Raw genomic sequence first — 15,032 nt, forward strand, 5'->3', positions numbered from 1 at the left:
CTAATTCAAAAACGATCATGGAATACATAAGCTTCACCTCAAATCAATGACTAGAGAGCAATGTTTTGTAAAATATGTGATTACGGATCCTACTGCCCTTCAGTTCAGTTCAGTCGCTCAGTCTTGTCCAACTCTTTGTGATCCCATGAACTGCAGCACGCCAGGCCTCCCTGTCCATCACCAACTCCCGGAGTTCACTCAAACTCAAGTCCATTGAGTCGGTGATGCCATTCAGCCATTTCATCCTCTGTCATCCCCTTCTGTTCCTGCCCCCAATCCCTCCCAGCATCAGAGTCTTTTCCAATGAGTCAACTCTTTGCATGAGGTAGCCAAAATACTGGAGTTTCAGCTTTAGCATCATTCCTTCCAAAGAAATCTCAGGTTGATCTCCTTCAGAATGGATTGGTGGATCTCTTTGCAGTCCAAGGGACTCTCAAGTCTTCTCCAACACCACAGTTCAAAAGCATCAATTCTTCAGCGCTCAGCCTTCTTCACAGTCCAACTCCCACATCCATACAAGACCACAAAAAAACCATAGCCTTGACTAGACGGACCTTAGTCAGCAAAGTAATGTCTCTGCTTTTGATAATGCTGTCTAGGTTGATCATAACTTTTCTTCCAAGAAGTAAGCGTCTTTTAATTTCATAGCTGCAATCACCATCTGCAGTGATTTTGGAGCCAAAATGAATCAATAAATAAATAAAGTCTGACACTGCTTCCACTGTTTCCCATGAAGTGATGGAACCTGATGCCATGATCTTTGTTTTCTGAATGTTGAGCTTTAAGCCAACTCTTTCACTCTCCCTTTTCACTTTCATCAAGAGGCTTTTTAGTTCCTCATTACTTTCTGCCATAAGGATGGTGTCATCTGCATATCTGAGGTTATTGATATTTCTCCCAGCAATCTTGATTCCAGCTTGTGTTTCTTCCAGCCCAGCGTTTCTCATGATGTACTCTGCATAGGAGTTAAAAAAGCAGGGTGACAATATACAACCTTGACGTACTCCTTTTCCTATTTGAAACCAGTCTGTAGTTCCATGTCCAGTTCTAACTGTTGCTTCGTGACCTGCATACAGATTTCTCAAGAGGCAGGTCAGGTGGTCTGGTATTCCCATCTCTTTCAGAATTCTCCACACTTTATTGTGACCCACACAGTCAAAGGCTTTGGCATAGTCAATAAAGCAGAAAGATATGTTTTTCTGAAACTCTCTTGCTTTTTCCATGATCCAGGGGTTGTTGCCAATTTGAGAACATCCGGAAGTTCACAGTTCATGTATTGCTGAAACCTGGCTTGGAGAATTTTGAGCATTAATTTACTAGCATGTGAGATGAGTGCAATTGTGTGGTAGTTTGAGCATTCTTTGGCATTGCCTTTCTTTGTGATTGGAGTGAAAACTGACCTTTTCTAGTCCTGTGGCCACTGCTGAGTTTTCCAAGTTTGCTCACATATTGAGTGCAGCTTTCACAGCATCATCTTTCAGAATTTGAAAGAACTCAACTGGAATTCCATCACCTCCACTAGCTTTGTTCGTAGTGATTCTTTCTAAGGCCCACTTGACTTCCCATTCCAGGATTATTCATAACCAAATTGACTCTTTCATTTACCACTCCACGTGCAGTTTGATAATAAAATCCCACCTGGAACAAGTCCAAATGCATAGGACAAATGGGATTGACTGGAGTGAGTGGGCTAGTTACTAGTTAGACAAAAATGATAATTAACAGAATTATATCCTTTTAGAGCCAGATGATAAACATATTTCAAATTAAATACAAACTCCAATTAATTTGTAGTGGCTGCCTAGAGGTCTGGGTTGCGAAGATTTACACTTGAAGGCTAAATGAATAAACACTCCTTGGCTAATTATTGATATATGAAAGATCACTAAGTAGAGTAATGGCTGTTCCTGAGCTAGATATTCGCACATTGTGCCCTGGAGAAATTTTAATGAGGGCTATCATGGAACCCATCTACACTATTAAGTAGCTATGTAAACTTGGCCAATTAACACAGATGTGCCTGCTTATTTATACAGAGTATGGGGTTAAATATTAGTACCTACCTAAGGATTTGTGTTTGCTTTATGTTTATTCTGGGAAGGGATGGCACATTAATGAAACTAACAATAAGTTGCTTAGCAGAGTATATAACAAAAATTAAGGAATCAATAAATGCTAATTGTTGTATTTATAACAACCACAACCATGCAAGCCATCAGGCTCATTCACCTGTGTCAGACATTATGCAAAGAATTTTATATCCTTTCTTTCCTCGCAATAATAAAATAAATGTTTACTGCTGTTACATAAATGAAGATAACTAACTGTTGAGAACTTGGGGGCAGCTGAAATAATCCAGATTTGTGATTTATTGACTGTGGCAACCTCTATTATCCTAAGCATGCACATAGTTTTACTTGTAATAATAACTTGTATTAGTAGTATAAGTAAAATTAATATATTTTGCTTGAAAAAGATGTTTCTGAAAGCTCTATTTGTAATTATCCAAAAAGGAATATAGGTATTAGCCTATGACTTGAATTTTTCTTAGGAGAAAAACTTATAGGAAATTTCTTTTAGAAAAAAAAGGAAACAAAGCCATGTTGACCATTCAGAGAGATAGATATTAAGTATGCTCACATTAAAATTTGTAACTAGTCAGAAATATTTTTTACTGTTATTATTGGGCAACAATAAAAATTGTGATATAATAATTAAGTAAATGTTTTTCTCCCAAAAAGCTGATAAATAAATAACTCTAATCTTCCTAAAAGCTTCCCTGGTGACTCAGCAGAAAAGAATTCACCTGCCAATGCAGAAGTTGTAGGTTCAGTCTCTCGGACAGAAAGATCCTGGAGGAGAGAAAGGTAAACCCTTCAATATTCTTGCCTGGGAAATTCCATGGACAGAGATCCCTTGTGGGCTCCATCCCATGGGGCTGCTAAAGACTCAGATATGACTTAGTGACTAAACAACAACAAATCTTCCTGAACAGGTCTTGGGAGTAAATAAGCTAATCATACTACAATTTTCCCTGAAATTTCAACCTTCAGGGAGACATAAAAACGAGTATCACAATAAAATGTATGACCAATCTAGATAGCATATTCAAAAGCAGAGACATTACTTTGCCAACAAGGGTCCATCTAGTCAAGGCTATGGTTTTTCCAGTGGTCATGTATGGATGGGAGAGTTGGACTGTGAAGAAAGCTGAGTGCTGAATTGATGCTTTTGAACTATGGTGTTGGGGAAGACTCTTGGGAGTCCCTTGGACTGCAAGAAGATCCAACCAATTCATTCTAAAGGAGATCAGTCCTGGGTGTTCGTTGGAAGGAATGATGCTAAAGCTGAAACTCCAGTACTTTGGCCACCTCATGCAAAGAGTTGACTCATTGGAAAAGACTCGGATGCTGGGAGGGATTGAGGGCAGGAGGAAAAGGGGATGACAGAGGATGAGATGGCTGGATGGCATCACTGACTCGATGGAGGTGAGTTTGAGTGGACTCTGGGAGTTGGTGATGGACAGGGAGGCCTGGTGTGCTGCGATTCATGGGGTCACAAAGAGTCAGACACGACTGAGCAACTGAACTGAACTGAACTGAACTGGTAGGAAAAAAAAAGTCAAAATATGCTTTTTTTTTTAAAAAAAAAGGTAGAGTGTTTATGGAATTTTTACTAGTCCTAGTTAAAAGAACTAGAAGGGTAAAAAAAAGCCAATCTACAGTATTTGTGCCTAGAAAATAATATTTTTTTTTCAGACAGTCAGACAATTTTGGGGTCAAGCAATGACCTGCCATAGTCACAGAGGAATTGAATCTGTGTTATCTACCAATGCAGTTTTGACAACTACAACCTTGTATGCATATTTTCTTTTTGGCTCAATTTATTCCTGCTTCTTGGGATCATTTCCCAAATAAGGCACTGTTTAAGGAGAATACAAATTAAATCAAAGTATTGTATATTTACTTGAGTAACCAATGACTCTTTTATAAATTTATTTTTCACGTAACATAAAGAAAACTTTTATACTTTATTATCACTGATTTTATTTTCTAATTTCTGTCTAAAATTTGTGTATCATTAAGTACATTGACATAGAATGAGATGTTTGATTTGCATCATTGACTCAATAGACATGAGTTTGAGCAAACTCAGGGAGATAGTGAAAGACAGGGAAGCCTGCTGTGATTCAGTCCTTGGGGTTGCAAAGAGTCAGTAGTGACTTAGCAACTGAACACCAAAATGTACATTGCAATCTTTTTTCTATTAAATATCTTCATTTTAATAGTGCTAAGTCTCTTTAATCATGTCCAATCCTGTGTGTGCCTATGGACCTTAGCCAGCCAGGCTCCTCTGTCCATGGGATTCTCCAGGCAAAAATACTGGAGTGGCTTGCCATTCCCTTCTCCTCATTTCAATAGATGATGTGCTAAAAATAGAAAATACCAGAATATGTTTATATATAACCTCTTTATTTTTCCACCTCTTTTCCACCTCTTCATATGCTTACTTGTTCTACTTAAGCATAAATGACTATATGGCCTTCATCTGACTGAACCTTCTTGTGTGCCCTTAAAGCATAGAACAATTTCATACCAGAGTGGACATGTTTGTGGTGTCCTAAAGATGCTTTCTTCAATGGGCATTATAATTTTTTTAAGAAAACATATGTTTTCCAATTTTGGCTTCTGTAATTCTTAGATGGGAATTGTCATCTGTTGGTCAGTTTCTGCCATTTGTCATGTACACAGGTGACAAACATGCAGATTACATAAATATATTATTCTACATCAGTAGTTGGCGAACTATGGTCTATGGATCAAATATGGCCTACCACTGTTTTTGGGAAATCTTTTATTAGTGTATAGTCAGTCCCATTTGATTATACTGATATATCGTTTATGGCTGCTTTCACACTACAAGGGGGTAGTTGTAACAGAGACTATGTGGCACGAAAGCCAAACATCTAGTTTTTTAAAGAAAAAGTTTGCTGATCTCTATTTTACACTAGAATTCTGAAATCTCTTTTGTTCTTCATTTTGTGTCTACCTGTCAGTTTTTTATGTTGTCTCCACAGAAGTTGTGGATTTGTATCTTATTCTCCAGTTGCAAAACATAAGATCACTTATCTTTAATAATAATTTCCAGGATTGAAACCTTTAAAACATATAGGAGACAGAGGACATTCCAGACAGAAATAAACTGTGACTTTTATCTACACTTGCAAGTTTTACTGTCCTTGTTACAGCAGTTCTGTGAACACTCTGATGAGATCTCTCAAGAAATAACTTGTTTCTAGGAGCATATTTAGCTGACACATTATTCCTGCTAATATCTGAGACCTGACACAGGATACAAGCCAAGCCTATGTTTTCTGCATCAGTGGCTGAACTCACCTGAGTCCTCTGGGACTCCTCTTGGGATTGGATGTGTGTTGGCCAGAATTTCACTGCAGTCTGAGTCACTTTCTACCCAGCCCTTTATTCCTCCCTTGGCCCTTTTATAGAAGCCAGAAGTGCATTGTCTTCTTAAAGGTTTTTCTACCAACCCTGCTTTCTTTGCCTTTTATCTAAAAAACCTTTACTCCCAACAAATATCTTGAATATGTAATTCTGTCTTGGCATCTATTTTTGGAGAACCAAACTTACTTGTTCTGTTCTTTCCATTTATTGTATGTTATCATTCCACTCAAACGAACAAATGAAAACAAAAAGAAAGATATATTAAAAAAGTAATATCAAAAAAGAAAGAAACTAATATAAAAATAAAGCATATCTGGAGAGTGGCAGTTTCTGGAAATTATTTATCTGATTATAACTTGGAAGACCTGTTGAGAGGTAATTTCCATTAACCTCTTGTGTTTCTACATATCTTATAAGCAGGGAATTGACTCTGTTAGAGTTTCCTGAACTACATTTTTCAAGGCTGAAACAGGCATTGTTTCTTCCTGTGGTGGCAGATAACAGGTTTGATTGCTATCCAGGGTAATAATCTGTCCCTCCAGTGCAAACATTTGACAGGTTTCTAGTAGATTCTTTAAAAGACTGGAGTCTTCTAAGTTTTATTTCTTACTTGTGATGCAAATGACCTGTGTGGACAGCATCCATCCTGGTGGCTCCACATTGGCCCACGAAACACAGGGTACAAAGGGAACTAATGTAAAAATCTACTCAAGATATCTATTTTAAATTTAAAATATAAAACAATATTTTACAAAATTACTTAATGCAGAGTAAATAACTGTTGTCTTTTTTCCCAAACACAGGTTTTGCTATCTTAATTCTGTGAAAGGTAAATACTTTTTTATTGAAAATTAGACCTTAAAATTCTGCTGACCTGTGAAAGTCATTTTGATTTGCTACTTGAAAATGCAAGAAATAAAAAAAGTACCCAAAACCCTATAAAGAAATCACTTAGGATTTCAAAATATTTTTATCAAACAGTGTGCCCATTGATTTAGGTGAATAGATCATTTAAGTATTTTTATTCCTTCAAAATCCACACCATTGCTTTAGATGGAAGCAGATTTCTGGTATAAATTATGCCTCTATCAGGCATTGGAGAAATGAATGACAGGACTAAGCACCTCATGTAGGAGTCTCCTCGATTACCCTTCAGCAGTCTAGCTGTCTGTGTGTTCAGTTCATGTTCAGCTATGATGATTATTTTATGCTAATAAAGTAATATTATATAGTTTTAAATTGAGACAGGAATAAGCAAAATGAGCCTGGAGAGGACTTTGCAGCTGTGTAGACTGACTGTATAAGGTCCTTGGGGGATGTGATTATCAGAAGACTGAATCATCATTAGGATAATTAGTGTACTTGGCAACTACATTAGTGGAATTATTGTCATTGCTCACAGCTTGTCAGTGCAGGATTTTTTGATCTGGTAAATTTCACTTTTGCAAATGCAACTGACCATGTGAATGAAATTAAGAGAAGTAAACACTTTTGTTATTTCTATTCAGTTCCAGAACTAACAGATGAAAAGTGAATGTATTTAAGACCAAAAGAGGGTATTTTTTGAATTAAATGGTTATCTTGCAACTGTCCTGGATGTAAACTTAAATAATTAAAATAAAACATGCTGCTATTTATGAACAGATTATCCTTTTAATTTTCAGTGCTTATTATGAGTCAGTTCTTAAAAGATAAATATTGAGGCCATTTTTATAGTTGAATTATAGTAGGTTTACAATGTTATGTTAGTTTCAGGGGTACAGCAAAGTGATTCAGTTATTTCTGTGTGTATGTATATATATGCATATACACATATACATATGTATGTATTCTTTTTCAGATTATTTTTCCTTATAGGTTATTACAAAATATTGAATATTGTTCTGTGTGCTATACAGTGGTCCTTGTTTGTTATCTACTTTATGTATATTAGTGTGTATAAGTTAATCCAAAACTCCAAAAATATGAAACAGTTCACAAATTTGCACATCATCCTTGCTCAGAGGCCATGCTCATCTTTTCTGTATCATGAGGCCATGCTCATCTTTTCTGATTTTTAGTTTGTGTGCTATAGAATCCAACATGAGTCCATTCTTATATATATCTTAGTTATTACTTTGCTATTCTGTGGATCTGCCGTGAGTGTTCACATGTGGTTTCCACTTTGTAGATTCTACTTTGGAATAAATCACACCTTGAAAAAGTACAAAGGAGATGCTCATATATAGTTAGTGTTCAGTGATACTGTTTCTGTTTGCTTGTTAAATAAGTTAAATTTCGTTATTATTATTATTTACTTTACAATATTGTATTGGTTTTGCAATACATCAACATGAACCCGCTACAGGTAAGCTATATTTCTTATTAGTGATAGCTGGCCTCTGATTATTCTATGACCCAATCACAACAGAGCATTGACTGTTCAGGTTTGACAAAATTATCTGTTCTATCCTAGAGAATGACAGCTTTGCTCCACATGATGTTTACGATTGTTTTCACTAGGCTGAACTTTGAAGAACAAAGCTGCCCAATTTATCATGTTTTGCTTATTTCATCAAATTGATTGGGTGAATATTCACTGTGCAGAAACTCTATCTTGTCAACTTCTCACCAAGTTTATCTTTTCTCAATAAGAAAGTGAAGGACCATGTGTCTGTCCTTACTGAAAGAGTATGAAATGTTGTTGGAAGTCTTACTCTTTTTTGTCATGTATATTTGGGGCTTACATTGTTTTTTGGACCCTCTTTTCCTCCTTTTTTTTTTTTTTTTTTAAAATCTCTCCTGTCCCCATAAGAGTAGTCAATCTTGGCAAAAGTCATAGAGTTGACTTGTTTTCAAGAATACAGGGAATGGGAAGAAGCTCCTTGACATTATCTTGGCAATGATTTTTTGGATATGACTCTGAAAGCAAATGCAACAAATGCAAAAATCAACAAATGTGACTATATCAGACTTAAAACTTCTGCACAGGGAAAGAAACAACAAAATGAAAAACAACCTGCAGAATGGGAGAAAGCTTTGGCAAATAGTATTTCAGTTAAGAGATTGATGATCAAAATATATAAAACACTTACACAACTCAATGGGAACAAAAAATCCAATTGAAAACCAAGCAGGGAAACTAAATAGATGTATTTCCAAAGAATACCTTCAGATGGCCAATGGGTACATGAAAAGATGCTCACCATCACTAATTATTGGGAAATGCATATCATCAGTAAGATATCACCTCATACCTCTTAGAATGACTATTATCAATAAGATGAGATAGCAAGTGTTGGTGAGGATGTGGGAAAAAAGAGAACTTTTATATATTGTTGATGGGAATGTAAACTGGTACAGTTACTATGGAAAACAATATGGAGGTTCTTCAAGAATTGAAAGTAGAACTGCCATGTGGTCTAGCAAGTTCACTTCTGGGTATATACTCAAAGAAAATGGAAGCAGGGTATCTAAGAGATATAATCATTTCCATGTTTATTGTAGCATTTTTACAATGCCCAAGATAAGCAAGCAACCTAAATGCCCATCACCAGATGAATGGATCAAAGATGTTTGTGTATGTGTGTATTTGATACTTGAAAAAATAAGGGTTAGAGGTGCTAACCCTCCCTACAATGGAAAAATGGAGGGTAACTTTACAGATTTCCCTGGCTCTATGTCCTCAGGTTCAACCAAACTTGAATATATTTAGTGAAAGAAATATGCTTACAAGTGGACCCAGGCATTTCAAATCCATGTTTTCAAATGTTCACTGTATATACTATACACTGGAATCATATTCAGCCATGAGAAGGAAAGATATCCTGCCTTTCCTAGTATTCTAGTATTCTGGATGGACCTTGAACACATTATGGAAAGTGAGATCCATCAAACAAAGAAACACACATACACAATATCACTTATGTGTGGAATCTAAAAATGCCAGACTCATAAAAGCAGAGAGTAAAATGGTATTTCCAGGGATTGAGGGTAGATGTATAGGACAGATGCTGTTTAAGTGTACAGACTTGGCAGTGAGTGGTAAACATATCCTAGAGGTCTAATGCGTAGTATCATGAACATAGAGAACAGTATTATAATCACCAAACTTGCTGAGAAACTGGAAGTTAATGATTTCAACCACTAAAAAGATATGATATTTATGTAATTCAGTAGTGATTCTAATTATCATTCCAGTGGTAATCACATTACAATGTATTAATGTACAAATTTAACATGCTATAATCTTATACAGCTGGTGGGAGTCTTCCTTGGTGGCTCAGATGGTAAAGAATCTGACTGCAATGCAGGAGACCTGAGTTTGATCCCTGGGTTGAGAAGATCCCCTGGAAGGGAGGGCATAGCAATCCACTCCAGTATTCTTGCCTGGAGAATCCCCATGGATAGAGGAGCCTGACGGCTACAGTCCATGGGTTTGCGAAGAATCAGACATGACTGAATGACAAAGCACAATGTACATAGCACAATCTTATATTGAATCAATGTTATATGTCATATAATTTTAAAAAATGAATTAGGGGAATCTGACAATGGACGTGGAGAAGGCAATGGCAACCCACTCCAGTACTCTGGCTTGGAAAATCCCATGGATGGAGGAGCCTGGTAGGCTGCAGTCCATGGGGTCGTTAAGAGTTGGACATGACTGAGCGACTTCATTTTCACTTTTCACTTTCATGCATTGGAGAAGGAAATGGCAACCCACTCCAGTGTTCTTGCCTGGAGAATCCCAGGGAAGGCAGAGTCTGGTGGGCTACCATCTATAGGGTCCCACAGAGTTGGACAGGACTGCAGCAACTTAGCAGTAGCAGCAGCAGCAGACAATGAATATAGGGATATCAGAACCTACTCCTCAAACACTGTCTTTTTCTATGAAAGATAAAAGATCATTTATTGTGTTTTGTCCATTAAAAGAGGACCCCATATATGTACTTTGAAAAATACTAAAAATTCTTTACCAGCAAACAAATATCACAATCAATAAAAGTATAAAAAGTTAAATATTTAAGAACAAAAATCAGACAATTATAAAAGCTTATAGTCAGAAGTAATTTTTTCAGTTGTGAGGAAAAATAAAAACAAAACATTGTGAAACTAAAATATAACCACAGGTAATAAACATTACAATTCATAATAGAAATGGGTTTGTAAATGAGCATACAACAGTTCTGTATCCCCAAACAGGAAAAGGGGTACATGCCTAAAGAAGACTGTACCTCTCCCTGTTACTTCAGTAACTGTTGACATGTAGTATATTTTTATCTTCTCTTTTTAACTTCAAAACAACAATTCTATCATTCTTTTTCAAAAAACAGTTTTATTTATTTACTTTTGGCTGGACTGGGTCTCCATTGCTTCGTGCAGGCTTTCCTTAGTTGTGACAAGTGGTGGCTACTCTTAACTGCAGTGCATAGGCTTCTCATTGTGGTGGCTTTTTCTGTTGTAGAGCATAGGCTGTAGGTGCAAGGGCTTCAGTAGTTGCAACACATGAGTGGTGGGCCCTTCAGTGTGGGCTCAGTGGTTGTGGCACAGGGGCTAATTTGCTCCACAGCACGTGGAATTTTCTGGACCAGGGATTGAACCTATGTCCCCTTCATTGGCAGACAGATTCTTATCCACTAAGACACCAGAGAAGTACTCTATCATTCTTTATAAAATCTCTGTTCCAACAGCTTTCATAATACTCAATTTATTGCATGTAATAAGAGCTTACTAGAGTCAAGAGACACTAAAGAACATTTAGTAAACAACTAGATGAATATAATTAATTCTGATTCAGTTCTATATAAATTAGTTAATAATAGCTGTGAAAATCCAATTGTAGCTAAAGCACAGGCATTTTCCCCACACAAACTGTTTTAGTAGGAGTATCAATTTTAAATGGTAAATGATTGGAAAATTATACTGACCAAATCACTGCAGGCTACTAAATATTCTACTCAGAATATCTACATGTTTCATTTTAAAACATTTATACTTGTTACCATTAAGAGTCTGCTATTCAAGAAAAGTGTTTTTTCATCAGAGAGAATCCTCTTGATAAATTCCTCCTATATTTCAGGTACTTTGGCACTGTAATTTTTATTTTATCTAATCTTTTCTTTATTGTAACTGTTATGTGTAACAGATGAGGTTAGTTATTTTCTTTGCTTTTTAGTCCGTGTAGATCTAGATGTAAGTAGATGCATGAGTGAATATGCAATAGATATTTCTCTATGTTATTTAATATACTGAAATAGAATGTATGTAGAAGCAGTTTCACAAGTCCATAGTTATCTGTAAAATAAAGTTTAGAGTTAAAATCACAGATATCTACATAATTTATGAGCTTGTCTTTTTTTTCTTTTTTGGCCTTTCTGCAGAGCTTATGGGATCTTAGTTCCCTGAGCAGGGATGGAAGCCATGCCACCTGAAGTGGAAGCAAATCTCTATGAGCTTAATTCAGACACCATTGATAAATATGCTTATATGAAATGCTTTTCTTTTTCATTTTGTCCTAAGAATGCTTTAATATCTGAATAGGCTCAGAATGCCTTGACATTTAATTCCCTGAGTGATTTAACTCATCATCTTATACCTCTGCCCAAAGCCAAAATTCTCTGTTATCAGTGAATTTTTCACATCCGTAGACAAAGACAATAATATGCATCTGTATCTGAGGCCTGGACTCCTAATTATAGGAATCAGAGCCCTTATTTTAATATTTATGCATGTGATTTCTAAGGTGCCATTTTCTTTTTTTTAAATTAGTTTTATTTTTAATTGGAGGATAATTCTTTTATAATATTGTATTGGTTTCTGCCATATATCAACAGGAATCAGCCATAGGTTCCCTCTCTCTTGAACCTCCCTCTCTCCTTGCAGCCAATCGTACACCTCTAGATTCTCACAGAGCACTGGATTTGGATTCCTTGCATCATACAGCAAATTCCTACTGGCTATCTATTTTACATATGGTAATGTATATGTTTCAATGCTACTGCCTCAAATCATCCCACCCTTTCCTTCCCCTGCTGTGTTCAAAAGTCTGTTCACTCTGTATAATAGGCTCTAGATTCATCCACTTCATTAGATCTGAGTCAAATGCATTTATTTTTATGTGTGAGTAATATTCCACTGTTTATATGTACCACATCTTCTTTATTCATTCATCTGTCAGTGGACATCTAGGTTGCTTCCATGTCCTGGTGATTTTCTTAAATACTTGAACTACATTGAAATTAGTCATTGATCATTATCTTAGCCTTATTCTGTCAGTTCAGTTCAGTCGCTCAGTCATGTCTGACTCTTTAAGACCTCATGAATTGCAGCACGCCAGGCCTCCTTGTCCATCACCATCTCCCGGAGTTTAGTCAAACTCACGTCCATTGAGTCGGTGATGCCATCCAGCCATCTCATCCTCTGTCGTCCCCTTTTCCTCCTGCCCTCAATCCCTCCCAGCATCAGAGTCTTTTCCAGTGAGTCAACTCTTTGCATGAGGTGCCCAAAGTACTGGAGTTTCAGCTTTAGCATCATTCCTTCCAAAGAACACCCAGGACTGATCTCCTTTAAAATGGACTGGTTGGATCTCCTCGAAATCCATGGGACTCTCAAGAGTCTTCTCCAACACCACAGTTCAAAAGCATCAATTCTTCAGTGCTCAGCCTTCTTCACAGTCCAACTCGCACATCCATACATGACTATTGGAAAAACCATAGCCTTGACTAGACGGACCTTAGTCAGCAAAGTAATGTCTCTGCTTTTGAATATGCTATCTAGGTTGGTCATAACTTTCCTTCGAAGAAGTAAGCATCTTTTAATTTCATGGCTGCAATTACCATCTGCAGTGAGAAAATCTTAGACCTAATATTACATAACATTTATTATGCTTACCTACTCAGGGCCAGGTACTTTACTCGTTATTTATTTATTCCTTATGTACTGCATTGTTGTTACATCCTTTTTTTCAGCAGTCTCAGAGGAGGAGGCAGTCTCAGAGCATAATTATCTAACTTATGGTCCTGCCACTAAAATTAGTAGAAGTAGGATTTAATCTTATTTTTGTCTGACATCATAGTCCATGTTATATACATTTTGATATTAAACACATTACTACTACTGTAAAGTAGGTTGTGGTGTCCATGAGAATGAGCCTGAAGTGAAATCGCTCAGTCATGTCCAACTCTTTGTGACCCCATGGACAGTAGCCTGCACCAGGCTCCTCAATCCATGGATTTTCTAGGCAAGAGTACTGGTGTGGGTAGCCATTTCCTTCTCCAGGGAATCTTCCCGACCCAGGGATCAAACCCAGGTCTCCCACATTGTAGACAGATGCTTTACCATCTGAGCCACCAGAGAATGAGCCTGGCAGACCTTAATTACAAGGAGTGTCATTGACCAAGGGTCCCAGTCACTGCACTCTGAAAACCATTTACACTAAGGCCAGTCTAAGTATGAGTACAGAAAGGATACAAAGGTGAATCCATTTCTAGGAGACACGGGTCTTTTCTGAAGGCTGATGTTGGCTTGAACATTCCCCACTGCCTTCCTCGTTGGACCTTTTTTAGACTGCACAGCAGCCTAGGACACACACATCCACTTCATCTTCTCTTCCTCTCCTATTCTCAGGGTGTGACTTACACTGCAATCTTACTAGTGGCTCTCACACAGATATTTTCCCTAGTAAAATCCTTTTACATTAAAAAACAAAAATAGCAAGCCATTTCCATGAACTTGTAAGTGATCAGGAGTATGCTAAGATATCCCCTCCAAATGGAAAGAAAAGGGCTAAATCTTGCATTCCCTATCACAAAGAAAGACACAGTGCCTGATAGGCCTTTTTGGGGGGTTCTAGGACTCACAAAGTGCTTTGCTAGAACTTAAAATTGTGTGACAGTCTAGGAAGATTCTTCGCAACCATCTGTCCCTCTCTCCTTCACCTGGAATCACACTTATGTCACTGTCTCAGGCTCTCTCAGTCTTACCTGGTTATTTACATAATTTGTCTCACACAGTCTTTTCTCCTAACATAAAATCTGTGCATTTTAATCCTGTCTTGACATCTGCTTCTTAGAAGACCCTGACTTACATATATGTTAATTAGAAACTATATTATATTATATGATTTTTACTGGTGAAATGATTAGACTAGGCCATATGGGATTAATTATGCTAATAAAAGCAATTTCCTATTTCATATGCTGATTAAAATTTGTTACAAGTGAGTTAAGCAATGTCACTACAATTGTGAAAATGACAAATTAATGAGAACTATGTTTACCATAAGGGTAACATCCAACTAAAAACATTGTTATTAAATAATCTATGTAAATATTGTGAGAACTACAATTAAAGTGTGTAAAATTTCTAAGTAGACAATAAAGGAAACAAAGGGAAAACATTTCTAAGTAGACAATAAAGGAAATAGACTTTTAATTATGGGAGAATCAATTCAATGCATTAGAGATAATTAGAGAAATAATGAAAAGGTCAAGAGACAATTTGTTGACAAACAGTTCATTTATTGACTTTTATTTCTGGCTATCAGGCAGTGAGATGGGCATTCTCATAATATTTATCAGATTGTACTTT

General features: G+C 36.7%; 1 pseudogene; it reads right to left on the reverse strand.

The window, feature by feature from the left end:
• Window positions 1-7,420: 7,420 nt before the first annotated feature.
• On the reverse strand, window positions 7,421-7,494 carry LOC114108937 (U6 spliceosomal RNA; annotated as a pseudogene).
• Window positions 7,495-15,032: the final 7,538 nt, after the last annotated feature.

The sequence above is a fragment of the Ovis aries genome, chromosome 17 (genome assembly GCF_016772045.2).
Source record: "Ovis aries strain OAR_USU_Benz2616 breed Rambouillet chromosome 17, ARS-UI_Ramb_v3.0, whole genome shotgun sequence".
NCBI lineage: Eukaryota > Metazoa > Chordata > Mammalia > Artiodactyla > Bovidae > Ovis > Ovis aries.